The sequence below is a fragment of the Schistocerca gregaria genome, chromosome 11 (assembly GCF_023897955.1).
Source record: "Schistocerca gregaria isolate iqSchGreg1 chromosome 11, iqSchGreg1.2, whole genome shotgun sequence".
NCBI classification, from domain to species: Eukaryota; Metazoa; Arthropoda; class Insecta; order Orthoptera; family Acrididae; genus Schistocerca; species Schistocerca gregaria.
In genome coordinates, this window is record NC_064930.1 from 58,403,346 (window position 1) to 58,413,029 (window position 9,684).

At 44.7% G+C, this 9,684-nt stretch overlaps 1 pseudogene; it reads right to left on the reverse strand.

Annotated features, from left to right (window-relative positions):
• Positions 1 to 1,640: 1,640 nt before the first annotated feature.
• Positions 1,641 to 1,758, reverse strand: LOC126295511 (5S ribosomal RNA; annotated as a pseudogene).
• Positions 1,759 to 9,684: the final 7,926 nt, after the last annotated feature.

Here is a 9,684-nt window from a genome sequence, read left to right on the forward strand (position 1 = left end):
CTATCCCCGATGTTATTCAATCTGTGTATTGAGGAAGCAGTAAAGGAAACAAAAGAAGAATTCGGAGTAGGTATTAAAAACCATGGAGAAGAAATAAAAACTTTGAGGTTCGCCAATAACACTGTAATTCTGTCAGAGACAGCAAAGGACTTGGAAGAGCAGTTGAATGGAATGGACAGTGTCTTGAAAGGAGGATATAAGATGAACATCAACAAAAGCAAAACGAGGATAATGGAATGTAGTTGAATTAAGTCGGGTGATGCTGAGGGAATTAGATTAGGAAATGAGACACTTAAAGTAGTAAAGGAGTTTTGCTATTTGGGGAGCAAAATAACTGATGATGGTCGAAGTAGAGAGGATATAAAATGTAGACTGGCAATGGCAAGGAAAGAAATTCTGAAGAAGAGAAATTTTTTAATATCGAATATTGATCTAAGTATTAGGAAGTCGTTTCTGAAAGTATTTGTATGGAGTGTAGCCATGTATGGAAGTGAAACATGGACGATAAATAGTTTGGACAAGAAGGCGATAGAAGCTTTCGAAGTGTCGTGCTACAGAAGAATGTTGAAGATTGGATGGGTAGATTACATAACTAATGAGGAGGTACTGAATAGAATTCGGGAGAAGAAAATTTTGTGCCACAACTTGACAAGAAGAAGGGACCGGTTGGTAGAACATCTGAGGCATGAAGGGATCACAAATTCAGCGTTGGAGGGCAGCATGGAGGGTAAAAATCGTATAGGGAGACCAAGAGATGAATACACTAAGCAGATTCAGAAGGATGTAGGCTGCAGTAGGTACTGGGAGATGAAGAAGCTTGCACAGGATAGAGTAGCATGGAGAGCTGCGTCAAACCAGTCTCAGGACTGAAGACCACAACAACAACAACAAGCAAAAAAAAAAAATGGTGCAAGTGGCTCAGAGCACTATGGGACTTAACTTCTGAGGTCATCAGTCCCCTAGAACTTAGAACTACTTAAACCTAATTAACCTAAGGACATCACACACATACATGCCCGAGGCATGATTCGAACCTGCGCCCGTAGCGGTCGCGCGGTTCCAGACTGTAGCGCCTAGAACCGGTCGGCCACCCCGGCCGGCTACTACTGTAGGCAGTTTGACAGCATAACACCACAACATCCACTGACAGCCTGTACCATTATCATCATACACGCGGTGAATACAAGTTGCTGATGTTTGTCAAGAATAGCAGAAAGCGCCTCATGAATGAGAAGTTCCATTTGCATTACGCCTAGGACAGAGAGAATCCTAAATAACAGTACGAGGTTACCCAATGGAGGGAAGAGGCCATGTTCTGTCTCGAGTTTGATATTAAGGTAGTTCCCAATGGTTTCACACTAACGGGTTCTTTTTGCTATCTGAATACGCATATGGGAATCATCAAAGTGTAATTGCTAGAACACTCAGCTACCTTAAAGACACTCCGCCTTCAGGGCACAAGTGGCAAATCGGTACCATCCGACCGCCGTGTCATCCCCATGGAGGATACGGATAGGAGGGGCATGTGGTCAGCACACCGCTCTCCTGGACGTTATGATGCTTCTCTGTGACCGGAGCCTCTACTATTCGGTCGAGTAGCTCCTCAATTGGCATCGCGAGGCTGAGTGCACCCCGAAAAATGGCACCAGCACATGACGGCCCGAATGGTCACCCATCCAAGTGCCGGCCACGCCCGACAGCGCTTAACTTTGGTGATCTGACGGGAACCGGTGTATACACTGCGGCAAGGCCATTGCCCAGCTACCTTAACAACACCTCATTTTGGATTGAATATGACTCGGAAAGCGATGTTAATGCAGTCTGAAATGCACTCGCAGTTCTGTTGCCTGCCGCATCAATTCCGTAAAGTGTTAGGACAGCTGACAGATATTGCTGAATACAGCCATGTGCAAATATCTTCACTGCTCTAGGGAAACGTCTTTGTTTCATTTTTTCCATACCGTAATTAGCACAATAAAATAAGGCTTACCCTGATGAAGAACTTAATGCCCGCAAGTCCTTAAACAAGAATCTGTGAGCGGTTGTTATGAATGATAGGAAATAGACTGTTAGACAAAAGAATGTAGAACTCATTGCTTTTTGCGCTTCTGATCGGGCCTGCGATAGGAATCTGGTGGGATATTGTGCTTGATACCCTAAACTGTTTATTATTTACATCATGGCAGCAACACCGGCAACCGTTACGAAACTGTCTCGAATGAAAAACAGCTCACAGTTGCACTAATTACGTTTATTCTAAACCTTGACCGTGGTTCCCGCTATAATAATATAGCATTGTACAGGGTGTTTCAAAAATGACTGGTATATTTGAAACGGCAACAAAAACTAAACGAGCAGCGATAGAAATACACCGTTTGTTGCAACATCCTTGGGACAACAGTACATTTTCAGGCGGACAAACTTTCGAAATTACAGTAGTTACAATTAACAACAACAGATGGCGCTGCAAGTGATGTGAAAGATATAGAAGACAACGCAGCCTGTGGGTGCGCCATTCTGTACGTCGTCTTTCTGCTGTAAGCGTGTGCTGTTCACAACGTGCAAGTGTGCTGTGGACAACACGGTTTATTCCTTAGAACAGAGGATTTTTCTGGTGTTGGAATTCCACCACCTAGAGCACAGTGTTGTTGCAACAAGACGAAGTTTTCAACGGAGGTTTAATGTAACCAAAGGACCGAAAAGCGATACAATTAAGGATCTGTTTGAAAAATTTCAACGGACTGGGAACGTGACGGATGAACGTGCCGGAAAGATAGGGCGACCGCCGTCGGCAACCACAGAGGGCAACGCGCAGCTAGTGCAGCAGGTGATCCGACAGCGGCCTCGGGTTTCCGTTCGCCGTGTTGCAGCTGCGGTCCAAATGACACCAACGTCCACGTATCATCTCATGCACCAGAGTTTACACCTCTATCCGTACAAAATTCAAACGCGGCAACCCCTCAGTGCCGCTACCATTGCTGCACGAGAGACATTCGCTAACGATATAGTGCACAGGATTGATGACGGCGATATGCATGTGGGCAGCATTTGGTTTACTGACGAAGCTTATTTTTACCTGAACAGCTTCGTCAATAAACAGAACTGGCGCATATGGAGAACCGAAAAGCCCCATGTTGCAGTCCCATCGTCCCTGCATCCTCAAAAAGTACTGGTCTGGGCCGCCATTTCTTCCAAAGGAATCATTGGCCCATTTTCCAGATCCGAAACGATTACTGCATCACGCTATCTGGACATTCTTCGTGAATGTGTAGCAGTACAAACTGCCTTAGACGACACTGCGAACACCTCGTGGTTTATGCAAGATGGTGCCCGGCCACATCGCACGGCCGACGTCTTTAATTTCCTGAATGAATATTTCGATGATCGTGTGATTGCTTTGGGCTATCCGAAACATACAGGAGGCGGCGTGGATTGGCCTCCCTATTCGCCAGACATGAACCCCTGTGACTTCTTTCTGTGGGGACACTTGAAAGACCAGGTGTACCGCCAGAATCCAGAAACAATTGAACAGCTGAAGCAGTACATCTCATCTGCATGTGAAGCCATTCCGCCAGACACGTTGTCAAAGGTTTCGGGTAATTTCATTCAGAGGCTACGCCATATTGTTGCTACGCATGGTGGATACGTGGAAAGTATCGTACTACAGAGTTTCCCAGACCGCAGCGCCATCTGTTGTTGACAATTGTAACTACTGTAATTTCGAAAGTTTGTCTGCCTGAAAATGTACTGTTGTCCCAAGCATATTGCAACAAACGGTGTATTTCTATCGCTGCTCGTTTAGTTTGTATTGCCGTTTCAAATATACCGGTCGTTTTTAAACACCCTGTATATTATTACAGGAGACACCATGGAGAAAGTTTACAATAAACATAATTAGTGCAACTGTGGGCTGTTTTTTATTCGAGTCTATACTACACTACTAACCATTAAAATTGCCACACGCCGAAGATGACGTGCTACAGACGCGAAATTTAACCGACAGGAAGAAGATGCTCTGATATGCAAATGGTTAGCTTTTCAGAGCATCCACAGAAGGTTGGCGCCGGTGGCGACACCTACAACGTGCTGACATGACGAAAGTTTCCAACCCATTTCTCATACACAAACAGCAGTTGAGCGGCGTTGCCTGGTGAAACGTTGTTGCGATGCTTCGTGTAAGAAGGAGAAATGCATACCATCACGTTTCCGACTTTGATAAAGGTCGGATTGTAACCTATCGCCATTGCGGTTTATCGTATCGTGACATTGCTGCTCGCGTTGGTCGAGATCCAATAACTGTTAGCAGAATATGGAATCGGTGGGTTCAGGAGGGTAATTCGGAACGCCGTGCTGGATCCCAACGGCCTCGTATCACTAGCAGTCGAGATGAAAGGCATCTTATCCGCACGGCTGTAACGGATCGTGCAGCCACGTCTCGATCCCTGAGTCAACAGATGGGGACGTTTGCAAGGCAACAACCATCTGCATGAACAGTTCGGCGACGTTTGCAGCAGCATGGACTATCAGCTCGGAGACCGTGGCTGCGGTTACCCTTGACGCTGCATCACAGACAGGAGCACCTGTGATGGTGTACCCGACGACGAACCTGGGTGCACGAATGGCAAAGCGTCATTTTTTCGGATGAATCCAGGTTATGTTTACAGCATCATGGTGGTCGCATCCGAGTTTGGCGACATCGCGGTGAACACACATTGGAAGCCTGTATACGTCATCGCCGTACTGGCGTATCACCAGGCGTGATGGTATGGGGTGCCATCGGTTACACGTCTCGGTCACCTCTTGTTCGCATTGACAGCACTTTTAACAGTGGACGTTCTTCATTCGATCCCTGCGAAACCCTACATTTCAGCAGGATAATACACTACCGCATGTTGCAGGACCTGTTCCGGCCTTTCTGGATACAGAAAACGTTCGACTGCTGCCATGGTCAGCACATTCTCCAGATCTCTCACCATTTGAAAACGTCTGGTCAGTGGTGGCTGTGCAACTGGCTCGTCACAATACAGCAGCCACTACTCTTGATGAACTGTGGTATCGTGTAGAAGCTGCATGGGCAGCTGTTCCTGTACACGCCATCCGAGCTCTGTTTGACTCTATGCCCAGGCGTATCAAGGCCGTTATTACGGCCAGAGGTGGCTGTTCTGGGTTCTGATTTCGCAGGATCTATGCACCCAAATTGCGTGACAATGTAATCACATGTCAGTTCTAGTACAATATATTTGTCCAATGAATATCCGTTTACCATCTGCATTTCTTCTTATTGTAGCAATTTTCATGGCCAATAGTGTTTTTTTCACTTCGTGTTGAAACAAAATCTATGATATAAGAAGAGGAAGTGACTTACAATCTTGTCAGAAACTTTAGTTTTTTGTGTTTATTTTCTCACTTCATACGAAAAAAGTAGTGCGCTGATATGAGGGGAAAATATGAAGTATACGCTTCCAAGGCATAATATTTGCTTGTGTGCCATTATTGCATGCGTGATAGCTGTGCAGTTAATTTTTGTGTGTTGGATATGTTGTGAAATCACCTCACATTCCTTTGTGAGAAGGTTCCTATTTTCTTGGGATTCAAACAGAGTGGACGTTTCATCACTGGTTAATATTCTGATGACAAATGACATGATTCCCGTTCCAATTGCCCCGTGGCACCTGAGATTAGAGTCTCACGTTTGTTACCAGCAGAACATGCAGGCCGTGATGTCTGCTCTCTGCAGTCAGAGCCAAGGCGATTTCTTTTTGCTTGCGGCAAAGTGTCCGCTGCAGTGTCCACGCTCAGCGAACATAAACAAATCGCGGCGGCATTTGGCACTGCTAATCGCTGCAGTTGTCGCGAGTGTAGACAGCAAGAGCACACTGTGTCTGCTAACGATATTTATGGGGTTGATACATCTTACTCACTTACCGTAACACGCAGGACATGGGCTGGGGAAAAATCCAGTTTGTAGCAACTAGCCATTACATTAAAATACTTTACACATATTTTTGGTGCAATATTCATTGTTGCTACCCTCTTTAATGTTGATAGTATTCTAAACATTCATGGTGGTGTCTGATTGTACTATACCGTGTCTCCCTACCACTTTCGCGCAACGACGCTCTGAGCGTGTTTTTTAGGGAATTAACTAGTTTGAACCTGGGACCTGTTGCTGGTAAGGAGACGCCAGACCACACATGACATGTAGAGTTCAGAAGAGTTCAGTGAGACTAGCGATGATATAACCAAATACTTAATGATCTCAGCATCAGCTCCACTGCACTCCCTCTAAAAGAATCTTAATACTAACTAAATGTAGTGCAAGAGGTTCAAGGCTTTCCTATTTTTAGTTAGCGAGTAAAATAACGTCGAAAAAGTACTTACGTTTACCATTGGAAATTTTATTCTACTCACAAATCATCGTTTATAAATTACACTATTGATAAAAGGAAATGTTTTAATACAGGATGGTAAAAACCAACTGCGTTCAACAAAAATGTGAACGGATATTCCCTGAGTGGGTTTCCAAGTTCTCCAATCGATCGAAGGATGACCTATACCATATCACATCTATAATCTAGCTTTAAATTAAGTTTCACAAGAGAGAAAACTATCAAAATGGTCTACAGTGACCCTCAGTTATCTTTAATTACTTATCTAACTTGTCGTAAATTACAGTGGCTGAAGTGGCTTCTAAATAACTGTATAAAAGAAAAATCATCGCGTTTCAGATTTTTACTTAAAGTGGCAAATGTGAACACCATGAGTTTTAATTGACGATCGACACTAGCATTACGCAAAAAAGGTGTGTAACAGATGAGACTTCTGCAGTTCTGAGTGAAGCCTTATGCGCTCAAAAATGCGGCATCGCGTGCGTTCATTACCTTGTCGGTGTTTAGGCAGCGTCAGGGCGGCAGCGGCCGGCGCAGCAGCCATCCAGCCCGCCGTCTCGGAACTAACTCTCTCCTAACTTCTCCTTACTAGAATTTACCGAAGTTGGTTTAAAAAACTATCTGGCTGTGTTTTCATCTGACCAATCAGGGTCTCAATGATAACCTTAAGCTCCGCCTACAAAAATTCTGTCTATCCAATGAGAAACGTTATACTTTTCGTGGTGGGGCAATGTTTTTAAAGTTTGCAACGTAACACAGACGCTAAAAAGTCTCACGCTAAAACCTGCAGCTGGTGTGGTCCTTTTAACGTTATCGTAGGATCTATACTGTTTTTCTGCAGGGCTATAGCTTTTAACATGGGCTGGGGGGTGGCCCTTGACGTAACAGAGACGCGAAAAAGTCTGACGCTAAAACTTGCGGGTGGTGTGGTCTTAGCGGTAGGCTGGCAAAGTGAGTGTCCAGTCCGTCCCTTATCGTAGGGCCTTCTAGCTTAACACGGATTTGCTCTCGGCTTCTGTCCTCGTTTCTCCCCTCGGAACTGCGTCGGTCTCACGGTGGGAAGGTATGACATGCATTTAGGCATTCTTGTGTTAGTCTGTGGTATTCCATTTGCTCACTCGTTACTCGTATTACTTTGGTTAATTTAATGTCACGATTTACTCGGAGCTATGTGACATACTACTGGATTTGCTTATCATGTCAGTGTTTTCATGGAAGGAGTTGGATTTGCCTGACACCTTACAGTATTGCTCAGATTGTGTGTGAATAACAACATACACACACACACACACACACACACACACACTCACACACACACACACAGTCATTCATTCCCTTCATAGTGGCGACTGCTGTCTGTTGAACAACACATGCGCCGATTAATTAGACAGATACACAGCGACCGGAATGTGTTTTAGTTGTTGGCAACAAGCTCTAGCTATGATTGGACACACCCTTGGGGAAGAATTCGTAGTGCAAGACACACTTTTGGAGCTATCAGATGGAAAATATTACGTTCACACTACTCTTTGCTCGAGTTTACGTCTTTTGGTAGGGCTCAGCCTTTTATTTCGTCTTAGGAAGTTAACGACAAAGGCGTCATAACTCGTCACTAGTAACAGTACTGCACAGGAATGCTGATGACGTTCAATAATAATCACTTCGTTGATTTTTGTTGTTTCGGATTAGAGCATCCAGTACTCCTACAGCAGAGTTCTGAAACTTGCCTGTTGAATGCAAATGTCGCACGATGGTTAAACGGTAATCCATCAGTTGTATCAGTAGTCGAGACTTCCAGAATGTGGAAAATCATTCCTGCCAGGAACAAGTCCTTCTAGTTGGGACAAGAACACCTGTTTCTGGCGTATTCTTCGCAAAAGCACTCGCTCTACACGCAGTTCAAATCTTTCGAGCTGCCTGTTGTGCATTCACGCCTCTATTGTACCAAAAGTAAATATTGCGTTGCCGATGCTACACTTTCAAATTCGAACATGACAGTCGATACATACACTGACGGCGTCGCGCGGCATTCACCTGGGCGGGCTGACGCTGACGCTGTAAAGACGAGCCGATCCTTGGCTCGAGAATGGTGCAGTCTAGACAGATTTGTCATTGCTGCGGTTCCCGTGCAAGGGAAAAGAAAAATACATTAACACACTTGTCGAATTTTCCATGCTGGTGTGACCTGTAAGAGAAAAATAACACACTCTGCTGGGGATTAGTAAAACTTAATCCCTCAGTTTCTGAGAAGAGTGGTGGAGGATGGTTTACATGTGCAATTGTTCGCTCTATCTCTGCTAACTTGCCTGGTTTGGAGTCTTTCCATCCTCGTGATGTTATTGCATACAGGACCTGGAACGTTCGTGAAATTGTTGATACTATGGAGAGTACTAACTACATTGAAACTACTGCCCCCATGTGGATAAGGACAAGAGGAAGACGACGTCTTGTTTCAGATGAAACCAGTGTTCAAGAAGGGTAGTAGGAGTAATCCATTTAACTACAGACCTATATCATTGACGTCGGTTTGCAGTAGGGTTTTGGAGCATATACTGTATTCAAACATTATGAATCACCTCGAAGGGAACGATCTATTGACACGTAATCAGCATCGCTTCAGAAAACATCGCTCTTGTGCAACGCAGCTAGCTCTTTATTCGCACGAAGTAATGGCCGCTATCGACAGGGGATCTCAAGTTGATTCCGTATTTCTAGATTTCCGGAAAGCTTTTGACACCGTTCCTCACAAGCGACTTCTAATCAAGCTGCGGAGCTATGGGGTATCGTCTCAGTTGTGCGACTGGATTCGTGATTTCCTGTCAGGAAGGTCGCAGTTCGTAGTAATAGACGGCAAATCATCGAGTAAAACTGAAGTGATATCAAGTGTTCCCCAGGGAAGCGTCCTGGGACCTCTACTGTCCCTGATCTATATAAATGACCTGGGTGACAATCTGAGCAGTTCTCTTAGGTTGTTCGCAGATGATGCTGTAATTTACCGTCTAGTAAGGTCATCCGAAGACCAGTATCAGCTGCAAAGCGATTTAGAAAAGATTGCTGTATGGTGTGTCAGGTGGCAGTTGACGCTAAATAACGAAAAGTGTGAGATGATCCACATGAGTTCCAAAAGAACGTTGGAATACGATTACTCGATAAATAGTACAATTCTCAAGGCTGTCAATTCAACTAAGTACCTGGGTGTTAAAATTACGAACAACTTCAGTTGGAAGGACCACATAGATAATATTGTCGGGAAGGCGAGCCAAAGGTTGCGTTTCATTGGCAGGACACTTAGAAG